Source organism: Eucalyptus grandis, chromosome 2, assembly GCF_016545825.1.
Source record: "Eucalyptus grandis isolate ANBG69807.140 chromosome 2, ASM1654582v1, whole genome shotgun sequence".
NCBI classification, from domain to species: domain Eukaryota; kingdom Viridiplantae; phylum Streptophyta; class Magnoliopsida; order Myrtales; family Myrtaceae; genus Eucalyptus; species Eucalyptus grandis.
In genome coordinates, this window is record NC_052613.1 from 4,624,073 (window position 1) to 4,635,814 (window position 11,742).

The window sequence follows — 11,742 nt, forward strand, 5'->3', positions numbered from 1 at the left end:
ATAATTTTGTTGAAACTCAAATGCACGAATATATGTCTGTTAAAACACGATTAATTATATATGTCTGTTAAAGCACGATTAATTAATCTCGAATGTCGACTGAGGTGTCATAGGTTGCTTGTCTGTGAAAACTTTTCTATGACTGATAAGATTCGTGCGGTTTGCTTAACTTTATGCACTTTTGTCGCAACAATTGAAAAAGAAATAGTGACAGGCTTCTTTGTGGTGCAATATGCAAAGCTTCCTCGTAAAATTATCTCCACTTGACTTGTCACCATCACCATCTGTAGCTGTCGCTTTCCCAACGTCAGTTTAAGGAAACCTAAACCCCGGAGTTGGAAAGAGCAAAGACAAGTCCTAAATATATGACTTCCATTCCAAAATTTAAATGAATGACTTGAAATTTTATAATTATTTGCAGATAATGAAAAATCCTACATGTGTATGCGTATATATATATGCCACACCTAATTTATGTACACATACATGAGCCAAATCCATGATTTCTAGTCCTTGTCATAAGCTGAAGTCTTCAGGTGGTTCCAACTTTGGTTGTCGTGCTCGATTCAACTTGCGATCTGATTAAAGGTTATAAAGATTGATTGTTATGCCACGTTCAAGGCCTGCCGTAAGTGGGTGAAAATGGGTAAGTGGAAACATAGCCTGAAGGAAGTTTTTTTTTTCTATATAAAAAATCACCCAAATGGCGCTGCACCATGAAAAGATGAAAATCAAGCATTTAACTATGGAATATGGTTTCTATTTTTTGAAAGTAAGAACGTAAGATTAAGCTTATGGAAGATGAAGGATAGAGATGAAGGCTAATAAAAATCTTTATAGTCTTTAGACAAATTTCTTTTCTGAGAAACCAGAATTATAGAACACTGCACTTGTATACAAGAATCCGGTGTCCTTATATTATTGGATTGGCTATTGTGCTACCATAAAGTACATTTCGTTCCCGTAAATTAATGAGCCAAAAAGGAAAAGAACTCCACTAGGATTTCTAGGACAGGGAATCAACTTGCTTGTAGCCCACCAATTATCTGAAACTATGGTCTCTTGAACTTGTACTTTACAACGAGGCATTGGATTCTCCGCGGTAAAAAGAAAATCAATTAGTTTTTAAACTGGAGAGCATGCTAACGATGCAACATACTTTTCTTTTTTCAATTTTTATCTTAAATTGGAGTTTAACTTTTGATGTGGCTTTTAATCGAACTTTGGGAAAGGTCTATGGCATACAACAGTCACATCAGCCAAAATAATGAGCTGATTAAATAAAAGATTGCGGACACTGGAGCTAAATTACTTCCTGAAAGATTCTGCAATTGCTCACCTATTGAATACTTCCTGTAAGGAATCTCGATAGTCACCCGCGTTACCCTTCTTCCATATAGTCAGAGTTCTTTAGCCAGCTCTTCAGGCTTCCTATTGCTGTAGTCTCCATAATAAGTGAGAAGATGCACTTATATAGGTGGAGGTTTGTCGCCTCGAGTGCTAGTGTCGATGGTGATCGAGCTTGGTGGTGGATGGTGATGGCTTTCGACTGTGGTCGCAGTTTGAAGGCAATAGCAGGCAGTGGCATCGAGGCTTAAAGGTGGAAGATGTACTGTCCTTTAAGTTTGATACACTTTTTAAATGAAGGTAAATGTTGTGTGTTGAGAAAGAAGACGAACATGTGGTTGCGCATGGAAAGGAATGCATTGCATCGATTTTGAAAAGCACATAGATTACATTGAACATCATATTCAGGGACCTATCATTCCCCCCTTGGTCTCAAGAGGCATTGTAAGTTTGAAGGTCACACTTATCACTTTAGCAATGGATCTTCCACCCGGTTCATGTACATTAATAAATATAAGTTGAATTGAATTAAGAAACTCAAGCCAATCGTCTCGTGCACTTTAACAATAGCGATATGCACGGTCATCGTACTATAAAAATCTTGTGCATGGAAAGGAATGCATTGCTTAGATTTTGAAAAGCACATAGACTACATTGAACATCATATTCAGGGACCTATCATTCCCCCCTTGGTCTCAAGAGGCATTGTAAGTTTGAAGGTCACACTTATCACTTTAGTAATGGATCTTCCATCCGGTTCATGTACATTAATAAATATCAGTTGAATTGTATTAAGAAACTCGAGCCAATCGTCTCGTGCATTTTAACAGTAGTGATATGCATGGTCATCGCACTATAAAAATCTAATCTGATCACCACCTCTTTTAGACTGAAAATGTGTACGAAATTTCAGAAGTCATAACTATGTGCAGGATATTTTCAAGTTGGAACTTTTTCAGTTTTGGAAACAAGCCCCAAAGAAAAGAGAACTTGGTGCATTGCAATTTGATGTGATCAGGCACGCTGATTTCGCTGAATCCAGCCAGGAACCAAGAACTTTCTCCAAAACACGTTCCTTCTAATGGGCATGGCCCTACCATGGCCATTTCGTATGATTAACAAATATGCTCGGGATACCCTATATCCCTTTGACCGATTCACATGGTCGGCTCGGGCTGTTCCCGCAACTTGATCGGCATATTATAAGCCACCCCAGAAAAGTGGAGTTCCGATTCAAAGCTTTAGGCTTACTTGGATGGCGTCCAGCGAATGAAACGAGGTCTTTTCTCTGTTCATCCACGTCAAAAGCTGTCTCTTTTCTCGTTCGTATCCACAAGTCTCATAGGGTTTGGCCCCAATGATCATTGAACGCATCTAATCAGATCAATTAATCGGCGAAAGCCATCGACCGTCCCCGAACCATCCTCATTAGTGGAAACAATCCCCTTTAAAGACAAAACATAGGGGCTTAATTAATCAAACTTAAGCAAATTGTTGCTTTTAAATTTAAGATATTATCTTAATGCCATTGAGCTACAAACACTCTGAGCTCTGATGCCGAAATTCAGCATTTGTGCTTTTGCGATTCAGCCTCGCAAGGTCACTCTGAGACCTCAATCGGCATTTCCAGACTCGCTATGCAATGTGAACATCTTATCTACTTTCTTCAACCGAGGGAAAGCGCCTCAGCCCAGAGAGCAGGCTTGCGCTGCATGTGATCCCCCCGTCGAACGTGAGCCAAGAAGTGACACTGCTCTCACTCTATAGATAGACAGGAGAATTACCAAAAAAGTCCTAAACCTATTGCAATTGTGCCAATTCAGTCTTAAACTTTTTTTTTTGGCCAATTTAGTCCTAAACCTTTTACGGTTGTGTCAATTCAGTCCATCCGGCCAAAATTGGCCGGCCGGGCGCCGACGTGGACCGGCGAACGCCGACGTGGTATTTTTAAATATTTTTTTTTTTTTTTTTTCGAATTTTTAATATTTTTTTTTTTGGAATTTTTTATTTTTTTTTATTTTTTTTCCATCATCTTCTTCGCCTCCGGCCGGCGCCGGCGGAGGCGAGAGCCGTGAGGTCAGCCCGCCGGCCAATGGCGAGGCTCGCCCGCCGGTCGAAGGCAAGGGCCGGCGAGGGCGAGGCCCCGCCGATCCGGCGGTCGGCCCGCCGACCGCCGGCGAGGTGAGGCCTCGCCAGATCCGGGCGAGCTCGGCCCTCGCCAAGGTTGGGGCGGAGGCGGGGAGGCGATCGACCGGGCGGGGAGAGGGAATCGGGGGAGGCAAAGCCGAGCGAGGAGACGACCGGACGCCCGATCGAGGGTCGGTCCGAGGACGTCGAAGCTCGCTGCATCGCTCGGTTGCAAGCGGATGCCGCCATTGACGCCGAGGTTTGGTTGACGGAATCTAAGAGCTTCGCGACGGTCGGAATCAAGCCGAGCCGTTCGTTCCGGTGGGGCGAATCGGGGGGAATTCGGCGGAGGGACTCGTCTTCTTCGTAGCGGCGCGCGAGGGCGTCCGGTCGTCTCCTCAACTCGGCTCCGCCTCCCCCCGATTCCCTCTCCCCGCCCGGTCGACCGCCTCCCCCACTCCGCCGCTTCTTCTCTTCCCAGTCTCTCTCTCCCTCCCCATCTCCGCCCCGGCCTTAGCGAGGGCCGAGCCGCCGGATCCGGCGAGGCCTCGCCCTCGCGGCCGGGCGAGGCGAAGCTCGCCAGATCCGGCGGGGCCTCCCCTCGCCGGCGGTCGGCGAGGCCGACCTCGCCAGATCTAGCGGGGCCTCGCCCTCGCGGCCCTTGCCTCCGCCGACGGGGTGAGCCTCGCCATTGGCCGGCGAGGCTGACCTCGCTGCCCTCACCTCCCGGCCGGCGTCGGCCGACCAGAGGTGAAGAAGATGATGGGAAAAAAAAAAAAAAAGAATTAAAAAATTCCAAAAAATATTAAAAATTTGAAAAAAAAATTTTAAAATGCCACGTCGGCGTCGGCCTGGCCAATTTTGGCCGGATGGACTAAATTGACACAACGTAAAAGGTTTAGGACTAAATTGGCTAAAAAAAAAGTTTAGGACTAAATTGGCACAATTGCAATAGGTTTAGGACTTTTTTGGTAATTCTCCCGTAGATAGACCATCACTCGCTTATTCAGCATGGAAGTGAAGGCGATCGGTTCATGAGGTTCGAGCGGGGTAATCCAACCATTTGGTCGGGTATTTGCTTAAATTACTTTGGTTTTTAACGTGATCAAAATTCTAATGCTGGAGAATAGCACACTACATGAACTGATGACTCAGCATATAGTTAAGTGCGTTCAGAGATAGAAGAGACATTATACATGTTAAGACTGATATAAAAGGTCGGTATATTTAGTGATTGGGCGAATCGTTTATTAAGTTTTGACTATAGATCACTTAATCAAATGATTACTTATAATCCATCACATCACTTAGTATGTCGAGTTTGCAAACTAATCTTAAGAAATCTAAATTCCTACTCCCTAGAGTCAAGGTGAGGCTTTCCAGACTCATTGTATCCCGAAAGGCACCCCAATCCTCATTGACTCCGTCCCCTTTGATTGGGTGGAATTAGTGGACAGCTTTTATGCGGAGTAAGAAACTATGGGTTTGTTTGATCAACAATTTGCCAGTCGACAAAAGGATTTTCATATTCGATAGCATTTTGGTTGAAGATGGTTAGAAAACGAGTCTCTGGCAAGACTGGTTAGAAAACGAGCATCTAGCAAGACATTGGGGGGAAATCTATTATTTCATAGCCTGTATTGATTGATTGAGAGTTAGATACCTCTAAAGTAGGTTTCACTTTACTTACTACTCTGAATTCCTAGGAAGGAATGATCGACTTTACACTCTTGGATGACATAGCATACCTTAAAAGTTACATGGACTGAATTGTAATTTGGCAAATAATTTTTAGTAAAGCTCTTAGTGTGTGCAACATTACTCAAAGTACAAAACTGCTACAAGCTATCAATCGGGGCACGTAGCAAAAATCGAACACCTTCATTTTAAGAGAGTTCAAATCTAAACCCAGCGAAAATTATCCAGATAGATCCCATTCACTTCAAAGTTTAAAACAATAGTTATGGGCCAACCAGGAATTAACTGCTCTTACCTTGCTTATTACATTTCTGATGTGGGGTTTCTTTTGCCTAACACCATCACATGTGAGCCTCCTGTATTATGCCTACTCCCCCTTACTCCATCTGTCCTCTTGCACCACCACTATCTTAATATCTTGGCTCGATTCAGACTCAACCTCAATCACATTGGTCCAACCATATTCAAAGGAACGCTGAGTTACATCATTAGCCACATTGATTAGGGAGTCAAATTCAAAATTTCTTTCTTGAGATAATCACTAAGATCCACGTTAAAAGTGAGCTACCTATCAACTAGTGACGATTTCACTTGAGAAAATCATCAAAAAAGAGCTCAAGACCGAGCTCATCAACATATTTATAGGGATTCATATTTATCCAAAAGTTTAATAATGAGTTATGGTTCAGATAACATAAACTAATTGCTCGCCTTACAGCACATCTCCCGTGTAAGAATTCTTTGGACCTAACACCCTTAGTAAGTGCCCGGAAACACTATCCTTTGATGACGTTCAATATGGCTTTCTCGTTTTTGTCCGTGCGTTCCATCCCACTAGCTTTTATCTATGGTCGTGCGTGCAGGCATTTGCGGGCCGTCACGCTGCACGCACTGACTGATGATTCTATCGTTGCTGATATTTTTTTATGTTTGATGCTTAGTTATGGTGAGCTAGGTATAAACCCATGAATTAAGAATCAACAACTAGTCCAAGAATATCTTACCAGATGCTCTTTTATTCTGCTTGTCTTCTCTAATTGAAAAAGTGTGGACTTTAATAAGGTTCCAAAATCGATACCGTCTTTGAAACTTTTAACAAGACGACAAAGTTAAACAGGCGAGTTCAACCAGAGCTTAGCCATTACTAGCTTTTCATTTCATTTCATTTTTTTTTTCATTTTCCCTTTGCGTGTTCTTTGTTTAATATTTCGTGGCCAGCGAAAAATCTCTTGATGGTTTTCCACCTCTCATTGCACGGGATCTCATTTTGACTCGAGCATCGGAATCCCATGCTGTTGTCTGCTCGAGAAAGTTCGTCATCCTTGAATGCTCGACCTCTTTCTCTACAAATGTCAGGCAAATCTGGCAGGGAAGATATCTCTATTTCAACGTTCGTCCATGCATATGTTGACGGCATGATGAAAGGCTTGATGCGTATAATCTCGATATGTTCTTGAGGAAGTAATTGTGGCAACTCAAAAATGCATATAAACGGTTGAAATGTGAGTACCGGGAATTGAGCTCAAGACCTATTGATAGTGTGGGGGTTGATTATTCATGGAAAATGGCATCACTAGCATGTAATGGGTGATTTCCTTGTGGGGAGATTAGGGAGGTAAAAATTGTTGTGCAATAAAAGATAATTTTGTGTCCATATAACTTATCTGGATTGATTGTGAGGATTCAATTGTAAAAGAGATGCAAAGTCCTTCAAGTATTAGACATTAGGATCTGATTTCGGTAATTGGGTGTCACATTGTGGGTGTAGGACTAAGTCATTTCTTGTACCACTTAAAATTGACATTTCCGAGTTTAGAAAAAATGCATATTACATGATGCAAAACCAATGATCCTGAGTTTACATAATTCCTCAGCAAATAAAAATCATAGTCTTATATCACTGATCTCACTCAATCCCTACTCAACGAATTACATATCTCTCTCATTTGGGTATCACAGAGAGCAGGGTTGTTGGCAGCTAGTTAATTAATCATATTTACAATTTAAACTTTTGGGTTAGATTTTCTGACAAAGAGAGAGAAATCATCACTTTGTGGTGGGATTTTTGTCCGTGGCTAGTTAATTAGTCATATTTTTCTTTTAGGACATTTGTTAGATTGTAAAATATATTTACGATGTCTACGAGTTATAAGCTCTTTACTAATAAATCGTTACTTGCTAAAACCAAATTTTAGATTTTATGCTCACTTTTCTTATGATCAAGACCTCCTTATCTCATCTTAACATATAAAAAATAATAAAAACGTTATATATCATTAGTAACTAAAGTTTGATATCTCATGGAGTAATTTAATAATTCTCCTATTTTTATGAGCAAATATTCTCAGCTTTAAAATTCACATGTGTTTTCTGCTAAAAATCGTTTGAATTCATTTTTGGATAGGATACAGCCTATAGTACGTGCGAAGAAACTGAATAAATTCAAATGTCAATGTTCTCTCTTAAGCATACCGGCCTTTTATAAGGTGTTAGATGAATGATCTGAATTGTATTCTTTTTTAAGGGATCATGGGATTGTCTCTCTCGTTTCACTAAATTGTCTTACCTCATCGTTGCAAATACATTACAAATTCTTCAGCTCTCCATGTGTCACAAATATAGGAACTTTCACTCTATATAATTAACGTCATAAGAAAAATTATTCTCCGGAGTGAACGGTTGAGTCATTTCCAACAATAAACAATAAATTTAGAGAACCATTGAAGAATGAGAGCAAAAGGAAAAGATAGCATCTCAACATTACCAAATACTCACCTGCCGGTAAACTAAACCTTATTCGCTCGATGCAGCATTAAGCATTTTTTAGTCGTTCTTTCTCTACCAACAGTCTTCTTGGCAACCTTCAAAATGGGTTTATTCTCCTTTCCTCGTTATCCTTGTCCTTTCTCATCACCACATAAAATGTTGAGATAACCGTTTTAAAAATTTGTAAGAAAATCATATAAGATCAAATGTCAAGCACATATTATACGATGGTAGGTCGAATCTCCGAATCCTAAAATTAGGACAAAAAGGGTAAAAGGATAAAGTCATTTCAAAAACCCATTTATTAGAGGCTTGTCAAACAGTCAAAGTATGATTGGCTCAAATTATTCTGGAGATCATTATTGGGAAGGTGATCGCTGATTTGGTATGATTACATTGGGAAAAGGAGTCAAGTTTGGTTTACGGTTCCGCTAAAGCTTGTAGCTATCTGTCTATGCCCGACCTCACACTGTCCTCCCCCCACCCCCACCTGTATTATTGTCCTGTTATTTTCAAAAGGCAAATGAGGTGTTTTTGACGCTTTATAAAGTATTTTGTTGTTAAGTGATGGAGATAAGCGAGGTTTCGTCTCTTTGAATTGGGCCATCGACGGATTTTTAAGGGCCGTGACCTCTCCCGTTGGCCTCCATTTGCGTCTTGATCACCTGTCTCACCCATCAGCTATTGATTCATGTTTTGTCCCGTTCGGAGGTAGCTCATCGCACCCAGCCAAATCTCGAGACGCTAACACAATCCAACATCCCCGGGGGGAGACGAATGGCTAGCTTTGAAATAACTAGTGTGGTTCTCTAAAGCCTTCTAGCACGACCACAAACACTATGCATGTCGTCTTATATATTTTTGTTCTATCATAGGATGGCTGTTAGAATGAAAATTCTTGATATAATAAGAATTTATTGGTTCAATAAAATGTTTTTATCTACGGTGATGAAAACGTGAATCCATGTGCATGGTATGTACTACCGTTCGATCTTCATGAGTGTATAGGTAGCTGGTGACATTTCATGTCACCTTTACTAAGCAAAATGATGACTTTTTTGGTAGATATATTAAGTTTAGGGCTGTCTGAATAAGATTCCGAGTGGGGCACTCCTCTTTATACTTTTGCGCTTCAACCATCTTCTCCAATGTTTAATGAGGAAAACAAGGGAACTACTCGGATGGTCCCGTTGGTTGAACTTCTACGTGACCTCGGAACACAGTTGCACTGTAAGTGCCCTGTCCAAGCCAAAGGCTGTACTCTTTAATAATTATTGATAGAGAGGATCTCGGTTGGAGTTGCCGTCAATATGAAAAGTAGAACCGTTTCACTTACGCATGGCATAAGATCGATCAGCACCACTGTCACCGCCATGACACCGCTTGTGAAATCGATCTCTTCTCGCCCTTGGTGGGAGAAGTGATTGCCTGTGGGCTAGATGGTGGCGTCTTCAACGAGATGAACTGTTAGATTTGCTCTAGGACTAGTCAAACGGATTTGGCCCATGCACTGAAAAACTTTCATAAAGGTCACCTCGGACGGGCTACCTATTCAGAGGAGCTCCCACCACAGATGGATAAAATCACCACGTCATCTCTCTCTCTCTCTCTCTCTCTCATATCATAAATAGTTAATAGGGTCCCCCATATCTTTGAAGCCAAGAGGTCTTGAGCATGATCTGCTCTTCTCTCTCTCTCTCTCTCTCTCTCTCATATCATAAATAGTTAATAGGGTCCCCCATATCTTTGAAGCCAAGAGGTCTTGAGCATGATCTGCTCTCGAATGTGTTTGACGGAGGAGGCCGAAGATCCATCGACAACTGCGACTTGTCGGGATCAGTTCACTAATCATTTTCCTAAGATTTGGCAAGATTTATCGATTGCCAACAATTGAAACTTATCATTTAAAGAAAAGGACAAAATTTTCCCAATCGTATACCGAGAAATAATTCCCAACCGAACGGGAGTCCTGATTATTGAAGAATCAAATAAAAAACTCCACCTGCCACCCAACAATGGGGCCTCTCTATAGCGAAAATGAGAGTAGTCTTAGTCTCGGAGTAATTATAGTTCACATCATAGGTCCAATTTTGTATTGTTTTATATGATAGAATACCGTCAGCATTCTAGAAACAATGAAATATTTGATACTATGTGTGGTTTAATATTTACATATCATATCACTAAGCATGGAAATATATGATAAGAGAGATAACAAGAATTTTAAAATATTTAAACATTGTGCCTCATAACATTATACCATTTGAAATTTTGCGAGATAACTACCATTTATTTTGAAACTTTAATTCATTGAACGAAAATGCAATTTAATATTAGATATTGTAAAATGTAGTTCCACAAGTTTTGCTTTTAGGGTATGTGGTAGTTAAACCTTTAGAAATGCGTTCAATGTGATGTCTTTGTCAAGTTCGATATTAGGTGATGTGCTTTTTTTTTTTTTTTTTAATTGACAAGGACTATTACATATAAATGAAGGGACCCAATTTTTTTTTTTTAAAAAATTTTCCTTAATTTTCCCCCTGTCTTTTCATTGATTTATCTCCATTATCGACTATGTCGGCCTTTACTACCATTCTCTCCATTGCGGTCGACTGGCCATCCATCACCACCACTGTGCAATGGGAGAAGGGGGGTTGTTGTGGCAGTGCAGTTGGGCCTTTCAACCACCTAAATTTAACCCGAGCGGTATTTTTGGTGCCATGTTGTGCCACTGAAAGAGAAGTTTCAAAACAGATACTATGATCCCCTGAAATAGCACAGTTCAGATTCTAGAGCGTTAGATCTCGCCTTTCAAAATATTGTCTGGGCATGAAGTTTAAATAATAGGAGTGAACGATCCCAGATTTCGCTCAGGTTCTATTTGAAATTTAAAACTTACCCGTCAAAACAAGCTCCTTAATTTTTAGAATCTAGAACCTACTTTGCATATCCAAAAACTTGGAACATACATTATCGCGTCCACAAGTTCTAAGATCTATTCTAGAATCTATCAATGTTCCACCTTGTACTTTTAATTAAACGATTAGAGGAAATCATCACCTCTAATAATCATCATTTACCACAATTCACTGATCGTAACTGATATTTAGACACGCGGAGATCGTGAAATATTAATAAAGTAAAAGTCTTAGTTATGGATATTGTAGAAAATTGATGCTTAGACTAATGGTTTTAGATTGCATACTTATCATTGGATACCATGGAACGCTGCGAGATCATGCGAAGACATAGGGCAAGAAAATACAAAGACTTGTTTCAGGTTCCAGGTTCCAAGTTTTAAGTTCCCCAATTTTTAGAACCTAAAATCTATTCCACATATCTTAGACATGGGTAGGGTTCCCAAGATTCCTGGTTTATCCTAGAACCATTCTTATCTCTACTAAATAATGTGGCAAATAATGTCACGTACATGCAAGTCAATTCGAGAGCCGCAACACTAAGTCGCATCTTTGATTGTCTATAACCGAAAGGCCACTTCAACTTCAAATTATAGTAAAGAATTTCACCGAATACGTCTTTGTGAATTGTATCTAAAAGAAAAGATCGAACGATGTATTATTGACTTTATATATTAGGGAAACAAATGTGCCGACCATCGTCCATTGGTAGACTCCTTCACGCAGAAATATCGTCGAATCCGTTATGTCATTAGGCGTTGAAAATTGCGGAACTTAAGATTGACTTCTATCCCTAAATTATAAATTGATATTCATTGACAGTTGCCATTTGCCAAGGTCACTCTCAAAGCTAGCCCTCTGTTACTTTATGGCCTCCAACGCCGAC